The sequence below is a fragment of the Brachyistius frenatus genome, unplaced genomic scaffold (assembly GCF_029030835.1).
Source record: "Brachyistius frenatus isolate BFR_SWC_R1_liver_20210118 unplaced genomic scaffold, ASM2903083v1 Contig_69, whole genome shotgun sequence".
In the NCBI taxonomy this organism is placed as follows: domain Eukaryota; kingdom Metazoa; phylum Chordata; class Actinopteri; family Embiotocidae; genus Brachyistius; species Brachyistius frenatus.
Window position 1 is genome coordinate 1,465,256 of NW_027210668.1, and position 13,790 is coordinate 1,479,045.

A 13,790-nucleotide genomic window follows, 5' to 3' on the forward strand; every position below is an offset into this window, starting at 1 on the left:
CGATACGACGAAGAGGGCTAAAGTTCAAGGCGCAGTTTTTATTACGAAGTGGTACGTCCCACTTGTATGCATACTGCATGCAACAGTACATTCCTTGAAGGGTAGTTGCAGTACATACTGAAAGTGGAAAGAAAAAGTACGCAATTTGGAACGCAGCTCACATTTGGACGAGCTGGAGAGGAGTGATGGGTGGATGTGATTGAGAACCCAAGAACTGTGACCTAACTGTAAACCTAACTGCACACCAGACAAGTCACTTAAACAGCATTTTGAATAAGAGTCTACTGGAGCCAGAGGTTTTTTGTAGCCAGACCCTAATGGCCCACAAGGGTACAGCACTTTAAGGCACCCTGTATTGGCTTTACTTTTTAGACCTGGAGACAACATCCATTTTTATATACAGTCTGTACATGAAACACAACAGGAGTCACCTTGCATAGTGGGGAATCACTACAGGGAATCATTTTGATGCTTTAAAAAAAAAAAAAGTCTATTGTGAAACTGATAAAAGCCATCGGAGCGCAAGGCTACATCCAATAAGCACACCTTTATCGTGACGATTTCCCTTTGTCTACATCACTACATCCTAATCCAACAGAGATGGCTCATATTATATTCTGTCAGATGTATGGAAGACTGTAGAGTTGTGTATGTACTGGGTGAGCCGTGTCAAAAACACCTCAAAAGCCGTGCTGCTTTGCAGCCCAAATGCAAAAAAGGTCATGAATGACACCTTTTCGTCTTCCAACTTCACGCCTCCAACAGGGGCTGTACAACTCAGGACACACTTGCTCTCCTAAGTTTTAGGTTCAACAACAAAACTTTGCCTCTGTAATCCCCCTCTCCCCGAGTCCTCGTTGGAATGGAAATGCATCATACCAAGACTAATTCTGGAGGTGTGATTGGGCAGCAGGGATTTTCTTTGGCCTTCATGGACTCATCAAATTTTATAAATGAAGTAAATCCTAGTTGTACTGTATAAATTTGTGGTGCAACTTTAGGAGAACTCTGCTTGCAGTTTAGGGGAATGTGTGGTCTCATACAAGCAATCCCCCCCACCACCCCACCCCCGCTAATGCAAATAGAGCATAAACATTGTGGGGGAAACTGAGCAGAGGAATGAGTCAAAATCTCAGTTTTAATACAAAATTAATTGTGCAGGACTAATTCCAGCCATAAACACATGCTGCATAATTAAACAGAATATTTGCCAGGGAATCCATCCCTGCCTGCTGTTTACTCAGTGCTGTAGGAAGAGCAAGAAGATATGAACAAAGTTTTAGTGGCAAAATAATACAAAAAAAAGATCGTTTTGTACCATTAGACCGTTTCCATGTGTGTCCCTGTAAAGCGAACAATGGAAAATGTAATGTAGAGTTAAAATACTACGAAGAGAAAGTGAACGAAAACAGGTGAGGACAGGAGGATGTGTGGACACATCACAAAGGAAGTGAAAGAGGTGTGCCTGCTGGATCGATAGAGACACAGCAACAGGCACGCGCACGCACACACACACACACACACACACACACGCACACAATGAATGGATTAGCTCGTCATGAATAGGCAGGTAGTCAATGCGTGACTGTACAATACCCTCGGTAAGGTTTTAATCAGCCAGTTGCTCGTCTGTGCCTAAATTTGCAAAACTGTTTGCCAAATCCAAATACCCCAGGTATTCGCTGCATGCCATTAAAACGTTGATCTTTTCCGAGGCCGACCTAATCTTGCAGTTTAAGTAGCCCTAAAGAATGAAGGTGGGGGGGTTTGCAGAGCAATTTGTTTGCCACAAGGTAAATAAAAGTGATAATTTGATATTGTCAAAAAGCCACAGTCTGCAGGATTTTCTGTTAAAAACATTCTGTTCATTGTTTTGACAATTTACATAAATAAAAAATAAAGTATGCAAAACTATTAAAGGTAGGCTCCATCACATATTTTACAAAGACTGGAAAACATTCAAATGTAATATTTCAGTCCAGTATCAGGCCAAAGTGTGTAATACACCCATCAGTCCACTTGAGGATAACGTGTCAGTGTCACGTTTTGCCTCAGGAGAGCGTGAAAAGTCCACGCATATATTGTTGTCGAAGAAGGAGGTCATGTGATGCAGTACAAAGAATGATGAAGTCCATGTAGAGAGGAGGTAGCGAGATGAAACAAACATTGGACTTTAACTCAGGAGACTGGTGTTCAAGTCTGTGACAAAGCAAAAGTCAATGTAAAATTTAACTTCCATAACTCTGGGCAACATTACAAACTTAATACTACTTATCTTAACTCAAAAATGATCGTTTTCTAACCCTAAACAAGAGATTTTTGCTCCCTAAACCAACAACACCTTATTTTTCATGCCTAGGTGAGGGAAAACGTGACTCTGACATGGTATCCTCTAGTGGGCTGATGGGTGTATGACACAGCTTGGCATAATACCAGGCTTCCTTTATGGTTTAGAGCTAGTTTATGGACATAACGTAAACGTGCCAAAGGTTTGTGATGCAGTAAGACAACGTTGCTCAGAGCAGTTGGTAGCTTCTTAAATGTTCTTCATTAACTATTTTCTTCCTCTGCAACTGAAATTCAAACCTACATTAATTTCTTGTCACTTATTGGGCAACAGAAGCATCGTATAAATACTTCCCTTTTCACAAACAGTAGCTTATTAAATGTCCAGCAGATATGGAGTAATATTAGCATTTAATTGGTAGACCACAGGGGTTTTCACTTGTCTGCTGTGCATGAAAACGACACCGATGAGAGCGTGCGAGGGAACCAAATCAATAAGCAGGAGGACTGTAAAACACTCTGTAGAGCTGAGGGGGACTGCTGAGTCGGGCGATCATTTTCTGCCTGTCGCAACGGGAAACCTCCTCCTCATATCATTTGATCCATTGCTTATAGACAATTATTGTCTATTGCAGATTAAAATGGCCCGAGGTTACTCCCTTGGCTCTCCTAATCATTCACATCTTTTAAAGCCGTTGACTCGACGCAGCCTATCAGAGGAGTCATTTTGAATCATGGCGCCGGAAAGTCGATTTTAAACGACTGAGAAAGTGATTGATTTTTACATTTGTTCCTTAGGAGCAAAAACACATTTGTACTTCAGGACTGTGGGGACACACAACAACATTTTTCTCTATAGTTTGAAATGAAAACAACAATCAGCTAATATCAATTTCCCTGACAGACAAAGTAATACTTTAAATTTACAGTGATTTTTTTTTTTTTGTGGTATTAAATGTCTCTAAGGAACATTTGGCATCCTGGTGTCTCCCCTTTTACTCTAAACATTGACAAGATAGCATATCAGTGTTTCACCAGCTTCATTCATTAAACATACGCATACACAGAGGAGTTCCACAGCCCAGCCAAACGCCTCAGATAAGGGAGACATCACTTATTCACAGGCCAATATAAATCTCCATAACAGAGAAGAGATTGCAAACGAACTAGAGGGAGCCGAGCGAGACGACGCATACTCATTAAACAGTGACCGTGCTCCAGTATGCGCCGGGCTGGGAGCCGGGACACCGATGATGTATCGGGGGGGCTGCAGAGAGCAATGGTGTTCATAGATGCAATTATGTTGGCTTCAATTCGAAAAGAGGCAGGTGGAAGAGAGTCAAAGAGTAAAAGCCAGGTTTGTTTAACGCAATAGCATACACAGAGAAAAAAAGATGAAAGCCTCCATGGTCAATCAAAAATGGAATAAATATGTGGCCTAGAAAAGACCGGAAATAAATAAACAACATCATAACAAATGAGTTGAGCACAGAGCTTTCAAGGTGTTTTGACCCTGCTGTGTACGTGCGTGTACGTAAGTCGCATTTCTAAAAGCCTTGAACACAGAGTGATTAATTGGAGTATTAAGGATAACAGGTTTGTGACAGGTGCATTCAGGGGTTCCACACTGGTGCCATTCTCCTTAGTTAAACGCTGTCAAAATGAATTCATTTGACTAATGGAATTACAAAAATGAGTATGTTTGTGAGCACCTTGGCAATTGTGTGTAAGAACTTGTCAGAAACAAATAGAATATTTCTGTAAATATCAAAAGCTATTTTAATTTTCATTCAAATATGTGTGATACGATCACATTGTACATTTAAGGGCTTCTTAATGTTGCATTACTAATAACGGGAGAACATTATATACCATGGCTGTACTGTCGTTAAGGGTTAGTTAGGCTAATGTAGAGGACGACTTGGTTATTGTTGGGAAACATCATTGTTTTGGGTGAAAATGACTTCTTACACGCCATTTACACTTAAAATGGAGTTGAACACAAACTACAAGTAAACAACTCTGCAAACCCACATAGACAAGGGAGCTATGGGTAAAAGTAGATTGCAGGGGTTTGGCATACACGCCTCCAAATTCACAACCGTGCATCTACCAGCACATTAAGTAAATTGACGGGTTAATTAAGCGCCTGTTGGGAGGCTCATTAGACTTAACAAAAATATAAACCCAACACTTTGGTTTTATATTTCGGATAGGTCACAATAAAAAAAAAAATTAAAACACTAAAATGTGTAGTTGTATCTTTTGGCATACTTTCTTTTTGAGGGAGGGGTATGAAATTTGTCAGTGTCTGAGTGACCACCATTAGCCTCATGCATTGCGACATAGTTCCTTGATAGGGAGTTGAGTAAGTGTTTGATTGGTGCCTGTGAATGGCGGTCTACCCCTCTTCAATGGTTGTGTACCATTAATGGATATTGGCAAGAATTGGAAAACGCTATCTTATACGCTGATCAAGAGCCTCCCAAACATGCTCGATGTCTTGAGTTTGCCGGCCAGGCAAGAACTGGGATGTTTTCAGCTTCCAGGAATTCTGTACAAAACCTTGCAGGCATGAGGCAAGACATTGGTAAGGATCTCGAGCCCTCAGATGAGCTTCCCTGAGACGGTGTCTGACAGTTTGTGTGGAATTTTTTCAATTGTGCAATCCAGCTGTCGCATCAGCCGATGGATGTTACGGTTCTAGGCTTACGTAATTACATGAGGTCTGTGGTTGTGAGACCGGTTGGGTGTACTACCAAATTCTGTACTACCAAATTCTCTTAAAACGATGTTGGAGACGGCTAATGATAGTGAAATGAACATTCAACTCACGGGCAACAGCTCTGGTGAACATTCCTGCAGTCAGCATTCCAGCTGCGCGCTCTCTCCGCTCGGATCTCAAGGAGCAACGCACGTTAGTCTCTCACTGAACTGAACATCACTTACTAAACGATTCAGAATTAATATCCACACTGTTACACCCATAGTTACAGTGACACATACTGAAATTTGCTTCAGTAAATACAGCAAATATCTCATGATTGGTGATTGAACTGATCAGGGATAAGAATTGATCTGTAATGGTGAGGGAGTAGCGTGAATGAGACCCAATAAAGACACCCAAACGTACTCCTAGTCCGCAGATGGAATTCATCTATGAGGGTCAGTCGAAAGATTTTGAGATTGCTCCTGTTGCGTGTGAACAGTAAGTAGCACCATGATGTGCACAGAGCAGAGGGAAACTATAACCTTTGTGGGTAAGTATTCCAAGTTTCATCATTCAATCATCATCAGCACCTGAGTTACACACATTTTTGAGAGCGCTGGTCCCGTCTGTGATTTTGTCATGGACATGTCATGGACAATTACAGTTAATGGGGAACAGGAGGCAATCTCTCTTTTTGATTAACCCTTGTATTAATGTGTTTTTGTCAGTTTTGTATAAATCTTAGCTGGCTAGTAGTGATAGACATTTTCTTCCTCTGATGTTTTTGGCAATTACCCAACACCACACTAGCACAATACTGTCACAGCAAGTCCGTACATTATACTCCATGAAAACTGAGACACAATGTAATCAGAATCATGATATAGGTAATAAAAACATGTAAATATGGCTAAGTGTCATAAAAAATAAAAAATAAAGTATTTTAAACTTTTAAAGCAATTGTGGTCAAGAGAAAAATAACCCAACTTTGATGGGAGTTGAGAAACAAACAGCAGTCTCCCATCTCAAATGGAGATATGTTGTTGATGTTTTGTTGACCCAGCCATCCAGGCACTTGTTGACGTCACCGATGCCGGGGCTTTCTTCTCGGAGAGAATTGTCTCAAAAATCTCACAAATGGTACCCAGTGTTATGTGCACCTACAAGTGCCAAACAGAGAGAAAATTGGCAAATTGAATTATTTAGTCAAGTCCCTTTGATTCTGTACCAAGCTGAATACACTTGATTTGATTTGCTCTTGCACGGACGTCAGCCAAACCTGTGCCAAGCAATCAGAATCAACTAAATAAATGCAGCTGTATCCAATTCCTTTCTTTCATACAGTTATGTAAGCACGCCCTTTTTGAATCTATCACACACAGAAACAATGAAGCAGGTGCCTTGAGCGATTCTGAGCGGCTCACATTATAGTGGAAGGCACTAATGCTGTAGGGATTATAAGTCTCATTCCTACTGGGGCCACCGTTGTTAAATATTCATAACCTCCTAATGCTACAAGGCTGTGTGGTTAACAGAGCTCATCAAACTGCATTCCACATTATTAAAGTTCAGTTTGGTTTAACAAAGTCAGGCGCAGCAGCCGTTGGGATAGCTGCAGTGTCTCTTAGCACGCTTATCTATTACAAGATATGACTCCCAATTGTCAGTCGTTTGAATGTGTGAAGGGAGACAGGGGAGGTCATTGCAGCTTTCACAGGAGAGAACAAGTATGTTAAAAATCCACGCAGTGTTCGTATATTCCTCCCTTCAGATCACAGGGTTGTCTGACTTGCTTGGAATAACTTCATCACTTAAGATATTGCCTTTATCTTGAAGCTAGTCTGACTCCTGTTAAAATTACTGTTGCATCAGAATTGTGCTTTAACTCAGCAATGAAAAATATATTTACCACAATAGTAGATGAGGTGTATTGAAGAAGAAAAAAGTAGTATTCAGAGTATTTATAAAACTGAAACGTATAGATAAGACAAAGCATTAAAAATACAGAAGACTATACCTGATAATCAGCCTCATGATGTCATGTGGACAAACTGAGAATAAAAAGTCAAAGTTGTAGGACCATAGACTGTATATAAAATGGATGTAGTCTGAAAAGTGAAGCCAATACAGAAGCACCTTAAAGTGTAAAGCTTCAATAAACTCCCATTCAAAAGGCATCAACTTCTTTCATGAAATACAAAGTCAGTATATTGTGCTGTCATTAGCTAAATGTACTCCTTATGATCAGTATTCTGGTGGTCCTCCTGAAAATAATTACATAATTAGATATTAGGTCTCAAAATGAATCATGTTTGGGGGGCGTGCCTGGTTTGATTGACATGTCTGAGGTTCCAGTCAGGTTTCCGAAATAGATGGGCAAGCAGTGTCCTCGGGTTCTTAGTCAGATTCACTCATAGGTCCTTTCTATCTGATCACTTCAAAAAATCAATATGTTGGCAGCCTAAATGCAGATTCAAGACCTACTAAACAGCAGCTAACAAACCAATGGGTGATGTCACAGTAGTGTGCAATATTTTGTAATATCCGAGTGCCTGAATTTCCATCAAGCAACAAATGCAGCAACTTACTGTCTGGAAATACATTCCATATATTTACAAACCATATTCACTGCAGCAAAATACAAAAGATATTGGTTTTTTTTCATTATGTTCTGCAGGGTATCCTAATATCCAACTCAGCATAACATTTCCTCTAAGACAGACAACAACTTTGATCAGCCTTGAAAAACCTAACTGAGCAATAGACACAGCTGAATTGAAGGGGGGAAAAAAATCAAGAAGTATCTCAATCAATTTTCTCAATTGTTTATCTGAGACAGTAACGATCAATCAAATCTCTGTGAATGGAGTAGACGTAAAAAAAACAAAAAACAACGAAGAGAATTTCAAACATCCAAACAACCATTTTTTCTTCATTATCCAGAGGCTCTAATGAAATGTGAAGAAGCAGTGAGCTGATTTCCATGACATCACATTATGTATGCAAAACAATGTAATGAAGTCTGCTAGGCTCTTTTGCGGAGGAAGTTTACTAAAGACACAATGTTCTGTCAGAACAAGAACAATTCCACACGTATATAATGTATTGAGAATCAAATCTTGGAATTTTCTTTACAGCATATTTAAAGGAATTTGGCCAATAAAGCTGATTCTGATAGAACACAAAGTTGAAGCCATGACAGTAGACAGTGCTTCAACTATAGATGTTGATGCAAAGAAGCGTGGATGCTTATCACACATTTCTTCAACCCAAAAGCACAGACGATCAATACAATTAACACAGTTTGAAGGTGGACACCCAAGATTAGCGTCACCAATTCATTATCCATCTAAATGCAAAACATGGTCACAATCTCCCCTTCTGTTTCTAAGTTATGGTGTTGACTAATGGCCAGAAAAGTGTCTTTGTAGAACATTATAATGTCATATTGAAGCTGACATTTGACCTTTTATGACAGAAAATGTATGTTTGTGACAAATTTAAAATTAATTCCGTTTGTGAGATATTGCGTTCACAAGAATGGGACAAACGGACAGTTAAATGCCTCCGGTGACGGCCATTTTCAACATGAAGGAATACAAAATAATGGTTAATTACACACCACAATGCAAAATATCGACCACCAAAATCAAATCAGTTTATCCTCGAGTCCGTTTGTGCCAAATTTTAAGAAATTCCTTCAAGGTTTTCCTGAGATATCACCACAAGTTATGAACCTGACAGTCTCTCTCTAACATGCACTGAAACCAATAGAATATCACAACTGCTGTAACCTTTCAGACCTGTGGCCACAAAGGGTTAAACTACAAACCCACTCAACTCAGCAAGGATCCTGGTCATGACTCAAGTCCTGCTGATCGCTCCATCGAAGTGAGTAAAGAGAGACAAGTGGGCGATGTTAGAGAGGCCGGGCAGAACAAAATAAACACATTTCCTCCAGCTTGTTTTTGGGGACTCCTTGAAAGAATCCATCTTAAAATATTGACATGCCATATACTGGTCCTTCTGTGTCCTTGCACAGCGCTGTATCTCATGTTGAAGTCTAAAAGGTTGTTGACCATCCTGATCCTTCTTGGACTCTCTGGCTCTACAAAAACTCCTGCAGCTGCTCAAGTCCTGGTCACTTGAACATAATCATGTCATTTTTGTGAATTTACTGAAATGACTGAATCTTTTGTTTTTGTGGGAAAGGACAGTCTCAGTTATTTGGTGTCCTCTGATTAAGAATTCCATTGCCCTCACCTGGTCGGTGAAAGCAAACAGAAATCTGGTGAAACTCTGCAACCTTTACTCTTCTAAAAGCTTGGTGTTATTTTACAGTTTGAGTGTCCCAGTTACAGAGTCCCAATGGTTGAGACTTTGTTTCTGGGTAACCATGACTAAAAATCCCCGTCAGTCATTCCAGTAAGACAGTTATACCCCAGTAACAGTAAACATTGACGATGTCATGTGTTTGCGGTGCTTTGGTCATTGTTAGTGCCCCCCTGTATACTGTGGAAAGGAAACCCAGATCTGGTGTACCATGATGCAATTCTCCTCCCGCAGCCTGCCAACACTTCCTTTCCCCCTGATGACTATATGTTGTTATGGTGATGCTAGTAGGGTGGGAGACAGAAGTTTATAAGGTGAGAACTTAGAGATGTATTTCATTCAAGTGTGCAGATACATCAGAGGATCTGCTAATACAAACAAACACTTTGGTCACACATATTATCTGAGGAGAAAAAGTGGGAGTTTGAGTGATGTTTGAAAATCTAACAGGATTCGTCAGCCCCTTCTTTAACTACTTTTTTTTTTTGCTCTCTCAGCCATCTCTTGAATTCTGTGAATTCTACAAAGGGAAAGTACCACTGCTTTCTAAAACCACTTAATCCTGCAACCATTTGCTCCCAATTGATCTGACCTCTTTCCGGCTCCAACCAAAATGGGACAGCCATGCTTTTAGAAAGGCTAAATTTAGGACTTCTTTGTGGCCTTACATATCTATCTTGTATCTTCTGAACTGATTCAACCACCAAACTAGGCTGGGTTCCAAACTTATTATAGGTATATTATAGCGCCTCGTGATAGTTTCCATGTGACATTTTTGTGAGGTAATATCTGTTAATTGTAGCTACAGAAAAGCACCCAGATTACACTCTCCCCTTCTTAACGGCATAGAAACTAAAAATGTATACCATAATGTGTTATGTAGTTTTTCTTGTGTTAACAAGGATTTTATAAAGATGGCATCAAAAAAAAGTATTGTTAAGAAACTGTTGTGAATGTCAAAGTCTTGCTTTCCATACCAGAATCAAAAATCTACACCAAACACATTCAAAAGACAGAAGAAAATATAATTCGTATAATCATAGCTCAGGAATTATTGATATCAGGTCAGGTCAACCTTTTTAAACAGCATAAAATCCCACTACAATGGAATCAGAGCAAATTCACAAAAGCAGCTTGTTTGCAAAGTTGTGCTTAAATATAGTGAAATGTTAGACTAGAGATGAGAAAATAAAAGAGTTCCATGCAAATTGAGTAAAACAAGGCAAGGTGTAACTTTTCTGAGGAAAATTTAGTTTCAAAATAATATGTGGTGTCACTGAGCATTTCGTTCTATACTATGATTAGCACAGCTGTCGAGACGAATAACGTGACTGGGACTATAATGCCGAACCAACACATCTGACTTCCATTATACTTCCCTGCCCTTTACACTGTACCTACAGTAGCAACCCATAATATAGCCTGTGCTCTTTGATTTGCCCTCATTGTAGTGGCACATTTAAAATCACTGTTATTTTTGACACTAAAAAGCAGGAAATTTTGAGCAGAGAAAAAGCACCAGGAAATCTAATGCTTTAAAATGTCAATAATAATAATAGTAATAATGACATCTCTTTCAATCTAAAACTAATTACTCAGCAATTACTTCAAAGGTGTGGAGATCTACTTTTTTTCAATATCCCTGCTCAGGCTTTGTTCTGGGACAATTACCCACAAAGGTTTAAGACACACAGCATTACATGGTTTCTATGTATGGACTCAATTTACTCCATTTAAGAAATTTTTAATTGTTCCTTCATGTCCTTTAGATTCCCTAAACTGGAGGAGTGCAATACAAAGATGTGTAAGCAAGAGATGAAATGTTGTACTGGAAGAGTTACACAGTGTCTTGGTTACCTGGCTTCTTCACTAAAAGGCTCCTTCCTGCTCTCTGCTTTCCTCCCTCTCCCTCTCTCCATCCTCCCCTGTGTCCATACGTTACCTTATCACTCTCACCCCCCCCCCCCCGGTCAACCCCTGCTCGCCCTTTTCTGGCCACCCCCCCCCCCCCCTCTTTCCTCCATCGTTCTTCTCATTCAGCTCCAGTGTTTGCTGAGGAACCAGTAAAAGTGGCCCCAGCAGCTGTTCAAACACTGATGGCCCCCCACTGTGTATGTGTGTATATGTGTGTGTATTCCCAGTTGATTTCGTGCTAGCTATTATCACAGCCCAACGTTTCCACTACTGTCACCATGGCACCCGGAAAAGAAAGGGCAGAAGAAGAAGAAGGAAGACGGAGGAGCGGTGGAATATGTGGTGACATGAAAGAGGGAGGAGGGCTGCAGGGAGCCGAGGAGGAAACCAGGAGACGAGGGGAATAAAGCAGAAGTGAAAGGGCCACGAAGGATAAAGTGACATAAATAATGTGATATGGTGAGAAAATAGGAGTCAAAGAGGATGTGTGATGTGGGTCAGCAGGGGCTTCGCGTGAGCCCACAAAAACCTCCACGATAATGGTTAAAGTATAAAAACAAAATACATTCAAACATTTTTCCCATCTGCTGTAGAAATGAGCGCCCGAGTAGATCTTCGCTGGGAGTCCATGTTCTAGTTCAAATGCCAAAAACAAGCAGTGGAGTACAGTCAGCCAAGATATATAGGATTCAACAACAGGGAGAGGGAAGCAAGCAAGATGTCCCACTCAGTAGCTTCAGCAAGCAGACAGTTTTAAACAGCTGTAGGCTGATGTAAGCTTGAAAGATTTGAGGCTCGTGCGGCAGTTTACACTAAAACTCTACAGTTAATGTCTTGTTTCGTGACTGAATGAAATCTACATTCCAGGCTTACAATACGAGTCACCGAGATTTACAATAGCTTATCTTCACAAGGCCATCAGTTTGACTTTTGAAGCATAAAGTCTTTTGAATATGTGTGATTGTGTGACTAAATTCCACGAAAATAAAATTTAAGAACTTGAAAAAAACTTGATATCATCTCAACATTTCAGAGATCACAGCTGTCCAATTTACATAGTGGTTTTAAAACGCCTTTCTTATAATTTTGCCATGGTAATGTATAGAATTTTGTTTTTGTTCAGTAGATTTCTGATTTATTGATTTATTCTGGGATTTTTTTTTTTTTGATATATATTTTTTGATATAAATCAATAAGTTGAAAATTGGGAAAATGTCCATCACAATTAATGACAGCCCATAATTATGTCATCGAATGCCTTGTTTTGGCCCTACCAAGGGTGCAAAACCCAAAGACCTTCAAATTCCTGTGATGTTCATCATTCTTAAATGTGAGAGAACTGGTCCATCAACTGTTTGCCATTTGCTTGTGCAATGATCTATTAGTTTTGCAGTGCCTAAATGTTACAAATACATCTCCTTTCTATAGTGCTACTCTTTTGTTAAATATAAAACTCTTCATATGCAAAAGTGGTTCAAATATGACCCGTTATACGCGTGTTTTTTCTGACGGACCAGAATAAACAAATAAAATGAAAATAAAAAATGAACTGAAAACTGAACTGAAACTTTTTACTTCCCCCCTAACTCTTTTACGTGTTTGTTTTTAGTAGTAGTTTCAAGTATATTTTGGGGGATTTTTGCCTTGATTGCAGATGCAGTGAGAAAGAGACAGGAAATGTGGGAAGGGAGCAGGACAATGACATGCAGTACATGTACCAACCGGCCGGGATTTGAACCAGAGATTCTGTTTGGAGCACTAATGCCCATTTGGTATGCACCTTAAGCATTCAGCTTTGGGGGCGCCTCCACAGAATATTTATACGGACTCACAAAATTTATTCAAAATGATTTTAGACAACAGTATAAAAATGTTCTTCCATAAGGCCTGAGGTGTGTCTGTCTTTCCTTTGCTCACCACACACACACACACACACACACACACACACACACACACACACACACACACACACACACACACACACACACACACAGTTTCTGTAACAAAAACACAAGAGTAGAGACACATCTGACCATAAAGCAATACACCTCAATGTATTACTTGGCAATAACATAACACTACAAAATATCAGGTGCAAAAGAACTACTGCCTTCACGCTGAGAACTCTTTAGACCAGCAGGTGCCATTCGTGAAGCTTTTAGACATGAAACCAATTTTCAACATAACTGGAAGGCGAGTTTAAATGCTTCAAGTGTGGCTTGTTTGCCCATCACTGCAGACACAGATCTCCTCCCCATTGCATCACTCTAACAACACAGTGGAGGTACTGAACTGGTGCAGTCCCTCTTTTTCTGCTCTGACTACACCATTTCTTTATCTGTATCTTTTTAGCGACAAACATTTCTTCTTTTCTCCCCTTTCGATTCGGGGCATCAGTGTTAATTTGTTGAGTGGGCTTAAAATGAAAGAAGTAACTTGGCATGTAACACGTGATTGTAAATGATGACTAAGGACGATGACAGCTCACAAATGAAGTCATCTAGACTCGTAGGTGTAGTGCCGCCGGGGTGTGGCAAAACAGCGCTGC

The 13,790-nt window shown here is 40.0% G+C and overlaps 1 protein-coding gene across 3 annotated transcripts in view; it reads right to left on the reverse strand.

Moving 5' to 3' along the window:
• LOC138626076 (zinc transporter ZIP11-like) overlaps window positions 1-13,790 on the reverse strand; it is a 129,426-nt gene that overhangs the window by 84,083 nt on the left and 31,553 nt on the right. The gene's annotated exons all lie outside the window — the stretch shown is intronic.